The 17,663-nt window shown below is 46.6% G+C and overlaps 1 protein-coding gene across 1 annotated transcript in view; it reads right to left on the bottom strand.

Moving 5' to 3' along the window:
- The window catches only part of LOC147120970 (proton-coupled folate transporter), a 125,692-nt gene that overhangs the window by 9,914 nt on the left and 98,115 nt on the right, over positions 1-17,663 (bottom strand). The gene's annotated exons all lie outside the window — the stretch shown is intronic.

Genomic DNA, 17,663 nt, shown 5'->3' with positions numbered 1-17,663 from the left:
GGATTAACTCCCAGAGATACACAAGCCATTCAGAATGTTGATTGGGGTAGCTCCCAAGATGGGATACCAGACAAGCCAGCCACCACAGACGTCAGATCGTTTATACCTGCATCTGCATATCAGAAGGCGATTAAGAGCTTAACGTATCACCTGCCTTTATTTCAGAATAGTTTTCATTCATTATGGCCAGCAGGATGCTTAACTGAGCAGACATACTGGAAGAGATCTTAGCTCCATCTGCCCAGCTGTAGCAGAGTTAAAATGGAGGTGCTGGATCTCGTTCCCGCTCTGCCACCATTTTTCCCCAGCGGCTTCCACCGGATGACCGCCTGAATCTGACGGCAGCCTCATTAATCTCTGCAAATCGAGGCCCTATCACGTACACAGGACCCCAATGCCATTTTAACTGCCTACCTCAGTGAAACCTGACCGTACAGCAGAGGAGGCCCAAAAAGGTTAGTGTTAGAATTAGTTTTGTGGGGGCCTCGAGGAGCAGCAGTGGGTGCCTGTTTGGTACCTATGGCATGCCCTCAAAATGGAATGGACCTCCGGCCGGCACTATCGGGCAATCGCGACATGCTCCACTGGTCAGCCACCCGACAGTTAAAATCTACCGAAGCTTCCACACCAAGGGGCAGCTTTTCATGCACGATAGCAACTTTAATCGGTAGCTCAGCAAAGCCAATCCTCAGCTCCTAGAATTGAAGTAAGGGTGACGTAAGAAAACTACTAGGCACTTGGTCTAAGCGTTAAACAAAGCTTTAATCAACTGTTTTACAACATGGAGGTCTAGTTGCGTCCTTCACTCGTTCCTGTTAAGAATGTCCTGCACAAGCTGGGCCTGTGCCCGAGTATTTATACTCTCCCTGGACAGCGCCACCCATAGGCCGCTCAGTATTATTTCATAAGTCTTTCTTTCATGAATGACTGATTCATGTCAAAGGGTATTATTTTTTTCGCCCTTCCCCGATGGACAAACAGTCAGAAATTGTCGGAGGCAGAGATCGCTCACTCTCTTAATCAGCCCGGGAGATTGGGGCACCATGTAGGAATGGACAGGTCTTGTAACAGTGGAAATCAGGTGCCAATTAGCTTAAGGACAGGTAATGCATTTAGCCTGCAATAGTGCTAGAGTTGTGTATTTTGTTATTTTATGGTATGAAGAGCAGTAGGGGAATTGAATGTCACGGTGAAAATTGTATTGTTTACTCACATTTTTCATGTAAAATAAAGTTGGTTTACAATTGGTCTCATGTCACTAGAGTGAAGACAGGAGAACTCACACGAGAGCCTGTATGAGATTATAGTATCCAGTACTTGCAACAAGAGGTCTACGTTTGAATCCCCCCAGGTCATACTATTGGTAAACTAGATATCGGGCAATAAAAATGTACTACTGATCAGAGAGGGCACGAGGTCTGCTAATATGAGTGATGCGTGTTACTGAGCCTGCGAGAACATCTGCCGTAACGCCACCAAAGATCCAAATGTATAGCAACAATTTTAAGTTTACATCCTGCCGATCCAGATGTAAAATACTGGAAAGTAATTGCTTTTAATGATTAATAGAGGGGAGACTGTTCATCTGCTCTAAAGTAATGTTGGATTATCATCAAAAAATTTTAGCTCATTAAACACAAGTTCGTGCATGAAGATTCAAGTGTCTGCAACATATTGGTGGAACAAAAAACTTGGCTATACTATGCACTATAGCTCTCTATTTTAGAGTTTACAAGCCAAGAATTCCTGGTGATGCTACATAAATTTTACTTTATAGCACAGGGATAGGTTTAATCTATGAGCCCATTCCTGTAATATAATCATTAGGTTTCCAAATACACTCCCTCCTTCTCCTTGAGCGGGACGAGTAGCCATCTGCACCGTAGCACACATTTGACCTCCTATCCCTGAAGAAGTCCATGAAGCATTTTATTGGTTACGTAAGAAAATTATTCATGGCCACTGTCTAACCTCAATGTTTTCTAACTTCATTCTTGGCCTGTGCCAGAATATCTTCAAAGTGTAACTTTTCATGTATCACACTATCAAGTATCTGCAGGTTTGCCTTTCCTGAATTTTCACTGCACCAAGTTTTAAGTAAATTTAATCCATGCCAACTGACTTCCAGTACATGCCGTTATAATAACAGGCTTAATCGGAAGAGGTTCTTTATTAGGTTCCAACATATCTCACAGCACACCATCCAGAACATTAGCGGGCAAGCAGCATTACATAGGAAGTGGGTTGGATTTGTCCACGACAAAGTTTCATAATCAGCCTTCTGTTTCAACATCTAGTCACCTTGGCACAGGAACCTATAACGTATGTAACGATCGGCAAAGCATATGTAATGCTAATTAATGCAAAGGAATTACAACCCTCCAAGAGCTCTGCGCTCCTCCAATTCTGGCTTCTTGCAGAGCCCCGATTTTAAATCGCTCCACCATTGGTGCCTTCAGCTGCCTAGGCCCTAAGCTCTGGAATTCCCTCCCTCAACCTCTCCCCCTCTCTACCTCTCTTTCCTCCTTTGAGACGCTGCTTAAAACCGACCTCTTTGAACAAGCTTTTGGTCACCTGCCCTAATGTTTCCTTATGTGGCTCGGTGTCAAATTCTGTTTGATAATCGGCTTCTGTGAAGCACCTTGGGACGTTTTACTATCTTAAAAGATGCTATATAAATGCATGTCATTGTTTGTCTACAGAACACCTGCTCCAGATGGGGTCCCTCCTAGAATCAGCAAGGAAGACTCAATAACCACGGAAGCTGTTCTTGAGGACAGGAAACAATATCCAAAATTAAATAAAAAGGAGCGATGCATGAACTCAGGAATTATAAATTCAGTAGCCTCAACATCCATAGTGGGAAAAATATTAAGAGCATTTATGTATAATCCTATCAATGTTCATCTAAAGAAAGCATAGACCTTCTGGTATTGATTGAGGGATGAATATTGATCAGGACACCAGCACTCACTGTCCTTCAGACTTGCAAGGCTCCGCTGCTAAATGTGAGTAACTGTTTTTTGGAACAGTTAACAAGCCAGTAATTAATTTAGAACAACTGCACTGCAACTGGCTGTTAACTGTTCCAAAAAAGCAATTACTCACATTTAACTTGTGCTCCAGAACTAGCGGCGCCTCTAGCCAAACTGTTCCAGTACAGCTACAACACTGGCATCTACCTGACAATGTGGAAAACTGCCCAGGTTGTGCCCTGTCCACAAAAAGCGGGACACATCCAACCCGGCCAATTACCGCCCCATCAGTCTACTCCCAATCATCAGCAAAGTGATGGAAGGTGTCATCGACAGTGCTATCAAGCGGCATTTACTCACCAACAACCTGCTCACCGATGCTCAGTTTGGGTTCCGCCAGGACCACTCAGCTCCAAACCTCATTACAGCCTTGGTCCAAACATGGACAAAAGAGCTGATTTCCAGAGGTGAGGTGAGAGTGACTGCCCTTGACATCAAGGCAGCATTTGGCCAAGTGTGGCATCAAGGAGCTCTAGTAAAATTGAAGTCAATGGGAATCAGGGGGAAAACTCTCCACTTGCTGGAGTCATACCTAGCACAAAGCAAGATGGTTGTGGTTGTTGGAGGTCAATCATCTCATCCCCAAGACATCGCTGCAGGAGTTCCTCAGGCCATCATCAGCTGCTTCATCGATGACCTTCCCCTCCATCCTAAGGTCAGAAGTGGGATGTTTGCTGATTATTGCACAGTGTTCAGTTCCATTCACAACTCCTCAGAAAATGAAGCAGTTCATGCAGCAAGACCTGAATGACATTCAGGGTTGGGCTGATAAGTGGCAAGTAACATTCACGCCACACAAGTGCCAGGCATTGACCATTTCCAACAAGCAAGAGACTAACCACCTCCCCTTGACATTCAACGTCATTACCATCGCTCAATTCCCCCACTATCAACATCCTGAGGGTCACCATTGACCAGAAATTTAACTGGACCAGCCACATAAATACTGTGGCAACAAGAGCGGGTCAGAGACTGGGTATTATGCAGCGAGTGTCTCACCTCCTGACTCCCCAAACCCTTTCCATCACCTACAAGGCACAAGTCAGGGGTGTGATGGAATACTCTCCACTTGCCTGGATGAGTGCAGCTCCAAAAACATTCAAGAAGCTCGACACCATCCAGGACAAAGCAGCCCGCTTGATTGGCACCTCATCCAACACCTTAAAACATTCACTCCCTCCACCACCTGCGTACCGTGGCTGCAGTGTGCACCATCTACAAGATGCACTGCAGCAACTCGCCAAGGTATCTTCGGCAGCACCTCCCAAACTCACGACCTCTACCACATAGAAGGACAAGGGCAACAGGCGCATGGGAACACTACCACTTGCAAGTTCCCCTCCAAGTTACACACCATCCTGACTTGGAAATATATCACATTTCCTTCATCATCGCTGGATCAAAATCCTGGAACTCCCTCCCTAACAGCACAGTGGGAGTACCTTCACCACAAGGACTGCAGTGGTTCAAGAAGGCGGCTCACCACCACCTTCTCAAGGGCAACTAGGGATGGGCAATAAATGCTGGCCTTGCTAGTGTAACATTTGCATATTGAATTATCATTGGCCCGCAGGCATCTGTAAGGAATACCTATTATATTCACATGTGATCACATGCTAAGTTGTCATTGGCCTGCAGGCATCTCTAAGGACTACTATTGTTTTGAAGACCCAGGCTAGGTGTCCTAATGCCAGGCTTTTCCCCACTAGTGCTGCTATGAGTAAGATCACAGACCTAATGCTTAATAAAAGAGTTAAACTGTAATACTCCATTGTCCTGCAATTTATTATTTTTATACCAAGTGTGTAAAACAAGACATGGTGTCAGAACAGGGATTTCAAATGGACATCGTTGGAGCTCCCTTGCCTTGAATGGATTGGAGATCTTTGAACTTACCTGGAGAATGGCGCAAGTTCAAGCAACACATGGAGTTAATGTTCTCGGGTCCGCTGAAAAGCAAAGGGGAGGAAGAAAGATGCAGCTACCTACTCCTGTGGATCGGAGAAAAAGGGAGAGACATTTTTAACACATGGTCTCTCACCGCGGATGAAGCAAAGGTACTGAAAAGTTATTTTGACTGTTTTGAATCATATGTGATGCCCAAGACAAATACAATATTCGCTAGGTACAAGTTTCAGGAGAAAGTACAAGGAGCTAGTGAGTCATTTGAACAGTTCGTGACTGAGTTAAAACTGCTGGTCAAAGACTGTGAATATGCAGATAAAGATGAGATGGTCAGAGACTGCATCGTGTTTGGAATACATTCAGCTAAAGTGAGAGAGAAACTTTTGAATGTTGGGTCCGGGCTAACGCTGGACAAAGCTATGGACATAGCTAGATCGCACGAGATAGCCCAAGCACAGTTGAAAACCATAACTGGCGCCACGAGCAGCTCGCGTGAACAGACAATGCACACAGTTAATAGACACACACCAAAGAACACCGCCCAGAGAGCGTGTTTCAGAACGGAAAGAACAGAGAGAGTTCTAAAAATGAGCGACACAGACATAAAACGCTTCAAAAACTGTGGATATTGTGGAAACAAGATGCATGGAGAAAAGGAGCACTGCCCTGCCAAAGGAAGGCAATGTGCTAAATGTGGTAAATGGAACCACTTTGCTAAAGTTTGCAGGACTGTTTTTGGAAAAGCAGTACACACAGTGAGTGACAGCCAAATGCCAGATAGAGAGCCAAATGCAGAGGAACTGTTTATTGATTCTGTGTCACAGAAAAAACAGATTTCAGAGACTGAGCAAGCCTTTGCCGATATTGTGATAGGAAAACAGGGCACAGAGCTTAAGTTTAAACTAGACACTGGAGCTCAGGTTAATGTAATTCCTCTGAGTGAGTATCACAGCTTGAAGGATGAGTGTGAGCTACAGCCCACCTCATGCAGATTGACCAGCTATGGGGGTGAGCAGCTCATTGTAAAAGGCACATGCGTGATGAAATGCAAGTACAAAGAAAGCGACATGATGTTGGACTTTTACATTGTTGACACTCGAGCACCTCTAGTGCTAGGTCTAAAGGCATGTTTAGACATGGACCTCATCAAGCTAGTGCTATCATTGACAGCACCAGTTGAGAAGCAGACAGTCATGGAGGAGTTTGCTGACATTTTCAAAGGAATCGGACTATTCCCAGGTGAATGCACTATTCACCTTGACCCAGCAGCAACCCCTGTGGTTTGCCCACCGAGAAGGATACCCCTTGCTCTACGTAGTCGCCTGAAGGAGGAGCTGCAGAGCATGGAGAATACAGAAATCATCGTCCAGGAAACAGAACTGACAGAGTGGGTCAATGCGTTAGTAGTGGTTGAGAAACCACGTACAGGCAAGCTCAGAGTCTGTCTCGACCCCAGAGATTTGAACAAGGCTATCAAACGCCCTCACTACCCTCTACCAACGCTAGATGACATCACACCCAAGCTAGTGGGAGCACGTTACTTCAGTGTAATGGATGCACGATCAGGATACTGGACTGTCAAGCTCACGGAAGAGTCATCTAAGCTAACAACGTTCAACACACCATTTGGACGCTACCGATTTCTGCGTTTACCATTTGGTCTTATCTCAGCTCAGGATGAATTCCAGCGGAAGATCGACGAAACCTATGAAGGCCTCGACGGAGTAGTTGCAATCGTAGATGACATCCTCATCTATGGCAGGAATAGAGAGGAACATGACAGGAACCTCCGTGCGATGCTACAAAGATCACGGGAGAAAGGTATCCGGCTCAACCCCGAGAAAAGCATAATCGGATCCACCGAGATCAGTTATTTCGGGCATCGCCTCTCAACTGATGGCATTAAGCCGGATCCAGAGAAAATCTCCGCCATCAAGAAGATGGAGCCGCCGAAGAACCGCGCAGAGCTAGAGACAGTACTAGGCATGGTTAACTACTTAGCCAAGTTTGCCCTGAGCCTCTCCGAAATCAATGCACCCATGCGTCAGTTGCTCAAACAATCCAATGAGTTCCTGTGGGAGAAACAACATGACACAGCATTTCAGAAAATGAAAGACATAATCACCAGAGAACCAGGACCAGTTCTTGCCTACTTCGACCCCAACAAAGAGCTCAGACTACAAGTGGACGCGTCAAAGTACAGACTATGTGCAGTATTACTGCAAGAAGGAAAGCCCATCGGCAACGCTTCCAGATCTCTCACAAACAGTGAAATCAACTATGCTCAAATCGAGAAAGAGCTATATGCAATTCTGTTTGGATGTAAGCGTTTCCACCAGTACGTCTATGGCTGACAAGTCATTGTGGAACCCGACCACAAGCCCCTCGAGTCAATCATGAGGAAACCACTAGCCGCAGCCCCACCAAGGCTACAGAGAATGATCCTTCAGCTACAGAAGTAAGACTTCACAATCATTCACCATCCAGGCAAAGACGTTCCTGTCGCAGACACACTCTCCAGAAAGTCTCTTAGCTACCAGGACAGCAGCCTTAGTGAAGGCATGGATGTGCAGGTGCACATGGTGTACAACAGCTTACCTGTGAGTGACTCAAAACTGAAGGAGATCTGAGCAGGAACAGAGAAAGATGCACAACTCACACTGCTGAGCAAAGTCATACATGAAGGATGGCCTGAGGAAAGGAGGAAATGCCCTCAGAGCATATCTGAATTCTGGAACCACAGAGACGAACTGTCACAAATCAACAGAATCGTCTTCAAAAGGGAGAAAATCATCATTCCTACCAGTCTCAGAGAAGAGATGTTGACAAAATTTCATGCTGGACATATGGGCATGGAAAAATGCAAACAAAGAGCACGTGACATTATGTTTTGGCCCGGAATGTGCAAACACATTGAGGACATTGTTGGAAAATGTTCCATTTGTCTAGAATGCCGCCCATCAAATGTCAAAGAGCCCATGATACCTCACCGTATCCCAGACAGGCCCTGGCAGGTCACGGCAAAGGATCTGTTCACATGGAACAACGAGGACTACATAGAGACTGTTGATTACTGCAGCAGATTTTTTGAACTGGACAAGGTTCACAGCACCACATCTGCAGCTGTGATCCACAAGCTAAAGGCAGCCTTTGCCAGGCATGGCATGGTAGAGACTTTAGTCTCAGACAATGGCCCCCAATACAAATCAAAAGAGTTCGAGTCGTTTGCCAAGGCATGGGATTTCACACGTCACATCAAACCCACATTACCCTCAAAGTAATGGCCTTGCTGAAAAGACTGTCCAGATTGCAAAAACACTCATGGACAAAACCAAAGCAGACAAAAGAGACCCCTACATCAGTCTCCTCGAGTACCGCAACACTCCGGTTGACAACTTCAAGTCACCAGCACAGCTGTTGATGAGCCGCAGACTTCGCTCAATCCTTCCAAGCACCAACCAGCAGCTGCAGCCAGAGGTCATCAGCTGCAAGCAAGTGCATGCAAAACGTGTACAGAGACAGCAACACCAAAAGAGATACTATGACAGGTCAGCTAGACTACTGCCGCCGCTGCACAATGGAGAATCCATCAGAATCCAGGAGCATGACTACTGGAAGCCAGCAGTCATCATCCAGCCAGCTGACACTGAGCGATCGTATCACGTCCGCACCCCAGAAGGACAGGTGTACCGCCGCAATCGCAGGCACCTCCTCAACACCAAGGAACAACACCGTCATTCCGACGAGAGGATCAGTTCAACAGAGTTTGATGAACAGAGCAATACACAAAACACATCATACTTACCTGAACCTAAACCTGAACCTGAATTGTTGACCGATTCAGGAGCATGCTCAGTTTCACACCACACAAGATCGGGATGAGAGGTCAAGCCTAGAGTTATCCTTGGCTTGTGAACTGTCAAAGGGTGTAGGCGGATCGCCACCCTAAAAAAAACTGTACATCGTTATTGAAACGTTGAGATGTTTTCAGTGCTAGTTAAATGCTGAGTTTACTTATGTTTATGCTACCGAGAACATTATGTAGAAGAAAGGTTTAAAAGTAATGCATAACATTTTTCTTTTAAAAGGGGATGTAACATTTGCATATTGAATTATCATTGGCCCGCAGGCATCTGTAAGGAATACCTATTATATTCACATGTGATCACATGCTGAGTTGTCATTGGCCTGCAGACATCTGTAAGGACTACTATTGTTTTGAAGACACAGGCTAGGGGTCCTAATGTCAGGCTTTTCACCACTAGTGCTGCTATGAGTAAGATCACAGACCTAATGCTTAATAAAAGAGTTAAACTGTAATACTCCGTTGTCTTGCAATTTATTATTTTATACAAAGTGTGTAAAACAAGACCGCCAGCGACATCCACATTCCGAAACTAATTTTAAAAAACTTGCATCAAAACAGTGAAATGTAAAAATCCAGAACAAATACAAAAATAAAAGCAAATAGTTTTAGAAATGAAAGCTGGCTGGGAACTAAGTTAGTTTGACATTTTTTTTTAAAGAGTAAATTAACCAGGAATAACAAGCTGTGTGACATATTACAGACAGTATTTGTTTAAGGGCTCCCAGTTAGCATAAGATAGCCATTCGTTTCTGAAATTTCCCCTCTCCTCAAAAAAGCAAAGATTTTTTTTTAAACTATTTCTTTTCTTTTTAATTGGGAAAAATACTAAACCTGGTAATAAATCTAAAAATGGTTTGTATTCCAATTACACATTAGGAAAAATAAATTCTGATTCAAACCCAGATAGCCCCAAGATAGGGTAGCTCTGGAGGCTGCCTGCAGTGCTGCTATTGATGCCGAGGAAAAACGCGAGCCTGTGCAGGCCATTGCTTGCAAATTAAACAGCTCGAATCCCTTGGCATACAATATCACTGCCCTCTCAGAACACAATCTGCAGGCACAGTGTAGGCTAATTAAAAAAAACACATATCTGCTAATTCACAGAAGGAGTGCACGATAATGCAAAAACAAAAGCAAGCATGCTGGGAGAAGAAGGCACTGCAAAAAGCAGAGACCAGAGAACAGAGGGAGCAAAACCAATTTTCCATTTGTTTTGAAAAACATTTTAAGATCCTACAGACCGAAACATTTTAAGTTGGGATTCCCAGGCACGATCCCTATAGGTATCTTGGAATATAACATGCAGCTGTAGGGGTATTTGATGCATCCTCTACATCATCTTTATTGGCTTTAGCCTCACAGAAGCATCAGCAACGTGGCTATGCCAGCACCATTTCCACTTTTCCGCAACTACCTTCACTCCTAACTCAACTTTCTATCCATTCCATCTGCCGGTTGAGATTTTTTCATACTGCAGTACCAGGGGGTAAACTCACCATCCACCTACAATACCTTTCCCAGTAAATGTTCAAAACTAGTTTTGGGCAGGGGAAATCAGCAATTCCTGGTTGTTCTGCAATGGCTCAGTGACAAATGCACAGCAATGGTGTGAGACCAAATAAAGCTGGGAACTCCCAGGTTTAGCTCTAGGTATGTGCTACGTTAGCTAGCTTCAACCAGAATGACCAAGGGGGAACTGCAATTGGCCTTTACGTCCTCCAATTAGGGAATAAGACAGATAAAATGACCATAGGTTCCCACTCCTTTTACTACCCAGTAACCCCCCTGCTGGAAAGTGGACATCAGAATGGGATTATCTAGGCCAGGGGTTCTCAACCTGTGGGTCCGTGGCCCGCTAGGGGCCCACGAGAAAGTTTCAAGGGGTCCGCTGACTCTGAGGAACTTCGCAGAAGATGATGAAAGCGATGCTCCTAGATCTTGGAGTCCTGGTGCTAACTCAGTCCAGCCCTGCTCCTCCAGGGTCATACATTGGAGCTGTCGCTGGTAAATTTCTCCAATCTCTCAGCAGCCAGTGTTTGGACAGTTTTATTTTTAAACTATTTTATTCTCCGTTTGAATGTCACGGTGTGATTGGTTGAATGATGATGATTGTGGGATTGTAAGAAAGACTGAAGAATTTAATTGAACCAGTTCCACAGGTAGATCCTGCAATTATTCAGTGACTACCTGAGCAGGTAAAGGGAATAGTGGGTGTCGGGCGCTGATCCTCGAACATATCAGCAATAAAAGCACAAATTGCTGGCCGATGCGGAGTTGGCGGATCTCAGCCAGAGCATTGACCCAGTTGGGAGACTCTGTTATTGGCCTCAATACCCAGGTACTCCAGAGGGAAAGCTCACAGTTGCTGCTCCCGATCACTGCTACCTGTTGTAAAATGAGAGCGTGCAGACTCTGTGTGAGGACAGGGTCGGGAGCTCCTTCAGTCCCTTTCCCCCACACTCACTGTCTAGTCTCACAGATGAAGAATGGTGAATTGGGAGCAATACCGGAAGTGTCTGTGGAACCGGTCCCCAGACAGGAGTCAGCTTTTCATAACAAGAGGGGAGGAATGGGATCAAAATGGTTTTAAAATAGTTTTTTTTTAAATTAGAATAATTCTGCAGCATTTATATAGATTGGGAGGTGAGAACACGGACCAAGTAGAGGAGGCAAGCGATGAAATGATCAATTGTCAGTCGCTGGGTGTCAGTTTGACTCAGTTGGGAATTGAGTGAACAAGTTGTGGGTTGGTGCCCCACTCCAGTACAGGCAGCCCAGCACTGGGGGAGTGTTGCACTGTTAGAGGTGTCATGCTGTGGATGAAACATTAAACGGAGACCCCGCCTACCTGTTCATGGGGTAGGAAACATCTGGTGGCATTATTTGAAGAGCTAGGAGTTCTCCCGGTGCCTTGGCCCAACATCATACTCTCAACCAACATGACCAGAGGCTCCTCATCCTATCAAATCTCATTTGCTTTTTGTGGCACATTGCGGTGAGTAAATTGGCTGCCGCGTTTCCTACAAAACTGTGTCGGCACTTCAGAAACAATCCATGGTCTGTGAAACACTTTTGACGCTTCTGGAGACGGGAAAGGTTCCATATAAACGTCAGATCTTTCTTTTCTTTGTCTCCAGTCTCAGTTAGTGGGTGTGGTGGGCTCCATTCTGCGGAAAACCGCTTGGGCTACCCTTCAGGACAGAGGGAGCCTGTACAGGTCGGGGGGAGGGGTACTGGTGTGAGCCTCAATATATATGTTCAACTGTATAACTCATTTTTATACAGAAAAAATACTTGTGTTGTGTTACAGGGGGGACAGGGGGGTCATGGAATTTTTATAACATGGGAGAGGGGCCTCGGAAGCAAGAAGGTTGAGAACCCCTGGTCTAGGCTACGATGGCCCCATAGACCAATAACTCGTTGACGCTCACTAGAGGTGGCTACACTAGAACTGCAATAAAAGGTTCACTCCTGCTTTTGGAAGTGGATGCTAGCATGAAGTGTCACCCTTGGGGGATTAAAAAAAAAGATAAAAGGAGAAAAATAGCAGTGTAGTTGGAGGCTGGATCTAACTGTACTGACTTAGCAGGTCTGATTTGTCTCTCAATGGAATGAATATGATGCTTGGTGAATCACAGAAACCCCACAGTGCAGATAGAGGCCATTTCGGCCCATCGAGCCTGCACCGACACATATCCCACCCGATCCCCGTAACCCCACGTATTTAATCCCCCTAACACTAAGGGTCAATTTATCATAGCCAATCATCCTAACCTGCACATCTTTGGACTGTGGGAGGAAACCGGAGAACCCGGAGAAAACCCACGCAAACACGGGGAGAATGTGCAAACGCCACACAGACAGTCACCCGAGGCCGGATTCGAACCCGGGTCCCTGGCGCTGTGAGGCAACAGTGCTAACCACTATGCCACCGTGCTGCCTGCTGTTGCTGTTGCCACTGGACCGTCTGACATACTTCTGAGTTCCCAGTAGAGGAGGAGACTAGCCCAGTAATTATTACTAGCGTGGAGAACTCACTGTTGGAAGTAGTCAGTGCCTGAGGAATCTGGTCTGCAGTACACAAACTCCTATCACAGAGCCTCTCTCACTTGCATTATTTTCCCTCATGTGATAGGAGTTTGTGTACTGCAGACCAGATTCCTCAGGCACTGACTACTTCCAACAGTGAGTTCTCCACGCTAGTAATAATTACTGGGCTAGTCTCCTCCTCTACTGGGAACTCAGAAGTATGTCAGACGGTCCAGTGGCAACAGCAATATTTTCCCAACTCAGAAAACTCTCAACAAACTAATTTATCTCCTTGGAAATATTGCTGTTCCCATCCACAGCCACTCCAGCACCCTTATAGTTTGAAATGCCCATATTAACAAACGTAGTCCCCCGACCTTCTATCTCAGGTGCCCAGCTAATAGCCTTCCTTGGCCACACAGTATCACTGACTATACCTCTAAAGGCAACATCTCAGAACAAAGCTTGGTGTATTCCGCTCCTTTAGTTCAATTGTGGTACTGACACTCATCATGTCTACCCTCCCCTCCTCAGGAAAAGGAATAGTTGCTTCCCCCCGTCTAGTATGTTGTCCATTATCTCAATAAACATGCAAATGCATGCTCAGAAGTATCCCAAGCTATTTCAAAACAGAATTAATATTAAACGATGAAACATAATTAGATTGATAGTGTTTTGAAGATCACTAGCAAATAATAAAATTGGAAAACATCATCCTAAGTTATTCCTATAGCCATTAAGCTGTTGCTAAATTTTTAATTATTAAACCATTCATTTTTCAATTCGTTAGAAGTTGCACTGGGGCTCGAGTCACTGCAGGTCAGCACAGGCATTAGTCTAGAATCACTTCCTTCTTAAAAAAAAATGTTTTTGTTCTCTTTGTGCTGCAGTGTTTTACAAGCTTACAACTGATGCGCATTGCTCAGCTAAGCCCCTTTCACTGTAAAAGTTATTGCAGAGCACTGTATTCAGGAGTCACCCTGGATCAACTAGGGGTCATAGAAACATAGAAGATAGGAGCAGAAGTAGGCCATTCGGCCCCTCGAGCCTGTTCCGCCATTTAATGAGATCATGGCTGATCATCCAAATTCAGTACCCGGTCCCTGCTTTCTCCTCATATTCCTTGATCCCTCTAGCCTTAAGAAATATATCTAACTCCTTCTTGAATATATTTAATGAATTGGCCTGAACTGCCTTGTGAGGTAGAGAATTCCACAGGTTCACCACTGTCTAGGTGAAGAAATTACTCCTCATTTCAGTCCTAAATGGCTTACCCCTTATCCTTAGACTGTGACCCCTGGTTCTGGACTCCCCTGCCATCGGGAACATCCTTCCTGCATCTAGTCTGTCTAGTCCTGTTGGAATTTTATAAGTTTCAATGAGATCCCCTCTCATTCTTCTAAACTCCTGCGAATATAAGCCCAATTGACCCAATCTCTCCTCATACGTCATTCCTGCCATCCCAGGTATCAGTCTGGTGAATCTTCGCTGCACTCCTTCCATGGCAAGAACATCCTTCCTCATATAAGGCGACCAAAACTGCACACAATACTCAAGGTGTGGTACAACTGCAGCAAGACATCCTTGCTCCTGTACTCGAATCCTCTCGCTATGAAGGCCAACATACCATTTGCCTTCTTAACCACCTGCTGCACCTGCATGCTTATCTTCAGCGACTGGTGCACAAGGACACACAGGTCTCATTGCACTTCCCCTTCTCCCAATCTATTGCCGTTCAGATAATAATCTGCCTTCCTGTTTTTGCCACCAAAGTGGATAACCTCACATTTATCCACATTATACTGCATCTGCCATGCATCTGCCCAATCACCCAACCTGTCCAAATCATACTGGAGTTTCTCGGCATCCTCCTCACAGCACACACGCCCACCCAGCTTTGTGTCGTCTGCAAACTTGGAGATATTACATCTAGTTCCCTCGTCTAGATCATTAATATATATTGTGAATAGCTGGGGTCCTAGCACCGATCCCTGCGGTACCCCACTAGTCACTGCCTTCCACTCGGAAAAAGACCCGTTTATTCCAACTCTTTGCTTCCTGTCTGCCAACCAGTTCTCTATCCAAGTCAGTACCTTACCCCCAATCCCATGTGCTTCAAATTTACACGCTAATCTCTTATGCGGGGCCTTATCGAAAGCCTTCTGAAAGTCCAAATACACCATATCCACTGGTTCTCCCTTATCTATTCTACCAAGTTACATCCTCAAAAAATTCCATTAGATTAGTCAAGCACGATTTACCTGTCACTGTTTTCCAAGTGCTCTGCTATTACATCTTTTATAATGGACTCTAGCATTTTCCCCACTACCGATGTAATTCCCTGTTTTCTCTCTACCACCTTTTTTGAATAGTGGGGTAACATTAGCTACCCTCCAATCCATGGGAACTTTTCCAGAGTCTGTAGAATTTTGGAAGATGACCAGCAATGCATCTACTATTTCTAGGGCCACTTCCTTAAGTACCCTAGGATGTAGATTATCAAGCCCTGATTTATCAGCCTTTAATCCGGTCAATTTCCCTAACACCATTTCCCTACAAATACTGATTTCACTCAGTTCCTCCCTCTCATTAGATCCTATGTTTCCCGACATCTCTGGGAGGCTATTTGTGTCCTCCTTTGTGAAGACAGAACCAAAAGCATGGGGGAGAAATTCGGTACCGCCCATTTTGAGGTGCGAATATCGGCCGGGTGCAAAGTTTAGCGCCCGGTGCAAATTATCGCCGCCGACTGCAAAATTCGTCTCCATCGCCCCTGGAGGTGATTGGAGCACTAAATCAGGCGCTACACAACTCTCTTAAGGCGCTAAGCCCGAGGAGCGAGGCGCTACCTCAGAGGGCGGGCGGAACGCAGGTGCTGTCAGTTAGCGATTGCACACAGACACACTGGCGCCAACCAGCTCTTAAAGTGGAGGATTGATCTTGATTTGCAGCCGCACCCGACTCATTGGAGCCTTGAATCTCGGCCTGGACAGACCTGTGGTGAAATCTTCCAGCCAAGGACTATGGAGGGGGCCAGGGAGCGAGCACAGCACTTCAGCGAGTGTGCCTTGAAGGCTCTGGTTGGCGCGGTGGAGCGCAGAAGATCTCTACTGTACCCAGAGAATGGCAGGAGGCCTCTGCCAAGCGAATACAGAAAAGCGTGGAGGGAGGTGGCTCACAGAGTGACCTCAAGCAGCATGTTGCCTCGGACCCCCGTGCAATGCAGGAAAAAGTTCAACGACCTCACTCGGGTCATCAGGGTGAATGCCTTTTTTCAAAACCTCTTCATCCCTCCATCTCCGCCTCACTTTATGGCCAGAGGGTCTTGAAAGCCTCAATGCCCAGCACTCATCCAACACCTATGGCCCTTTCATGAAACACAAACGCACATTCCACACTTTGCATACAGTAAGGGCTATTCAACCATGGGAGGTATTTCAGGCAAGATCATGGCTGCATACAGTAAGGGCTAATCGACCATGGGAGGCATTTCAGGCAAGACCATGGCTGCATATTTACTCAGACGCCGTCCTTTTTCTTGCAGGCCAAGCTGGCTCATAATAGGAGACAGCAGCAACAGACCGGTGGAGGGCGGCCCCACCTTCAAGCCCTCAGTGATCTTGAGCAGTGCGTCCACAGGATTGTGGCAAGCCGGATGCTTGGTCCCGTCGCCACTGGAGACGCCGACCCCGTTCTGGCCAGCAATGGTAAGGTCATCACCTTTTTGTCCTCTCTCCTTCCACTTGTTCCTCACAACAGCAGCCTTTGACACTTTCAATCCAAATCAGTGCATCGCTGCACTCATACCTCCCTTGCTGCCACCCTGTCCTCACGCTAAAGCCATTCTTGTACCTCCCTGCTTTCAGATGGTGATTCACCAGGTGAGGAGACGGGCTCACAAGCTGCAATTGGGAGTGAAGCTGAAGGTGAGGAGGAAGAGGAAGCCGGACCATCAGCGCAACCCTCTGCCGAGGCAGCCCATGCTCATACTGGGGTCACGCCTTCCCTGGAGGGGAGCGGGGGGAATGGTCTGATGAGGGTGAAGCTCCAGGACCCAGCAGACTGCAGCAATGCGAGGGGGTTAGGGAAGCTCGGGGGCCTTCTCCCCGGAGGGAGAGTATGGCCTCGAGTCCTGCTGCACTGAACGCAGATGAGGAGCGGATCCTCGCTGAAATGAGCACCCAGGTGGAGCAAAGGCACACTGAGCTCCTGGCTGCAGTGGCAAGGATTCCCGAATCCATTGAATCACTGGCAAGGAGTGTGGAGCACTTCGCTGTAGCACAGGCGGCTGCCACGCAAATGCTAAGTGCTGCAATGCAGTCAGTGGCTGGTCTCATGCAAGGCGCAGATTGAGGCCACGCGAGCACTAACTGCTGCCACCCTCGCTGGATCGGGCAGATTTCCCCGGGGCTCTCACCGCACCACAGCAGGCCTGCAATCTGTGCTCCAGCAGATTGCTCCGGATGCTGAAGTGCTGCCCCGTGGGAGTGCCAGTGTGTCGGTCGAGCAGGGAGTTGCTGTCCTCTCTCAAGATGACAGTATTCCTGCTGCCACCACTGGCACTTCTCCACTGCAGTTGCCACCACCTGTAGGACAGACTGCTGCCGCCCATGCAGAGTTGGAGCAGTCAGCAGCCGGGCCCTCCAGGCCCAGAGCTGGTCCAGGCCATCCCTCAAGAGCATCTGCAGTCTCAGTTTCTGACACTCAGCAGCCTTCCCCCAGCCTTGCTGCAGCCACTGGGGTCCCATTACGGAGGAGCTGCAGGGTGGAAAGGGGGGAATTTCGCAAGGGAAGGAGATCACCCTCGAAGGGCAAAAAGTAGGAGG

This window comes from Somniosus microcephalus, chromosome 3, assembly GCF_052327205.1.
Source record: "Somniosus microcephalus isolate GS21.2 chromosome 3, FLI_Smic_1.0, whole genome shotgun sequence".
Lineage (NCBI taxonomy): Eukaryota > Metazoa > Chordata > Chondrichthyes > Squaliformes > Somniosidae > Somniosus > Somniosus microcephalus.
This window is presented reverse-complemented; position numbering and strand designations above follow the sequence as displayed.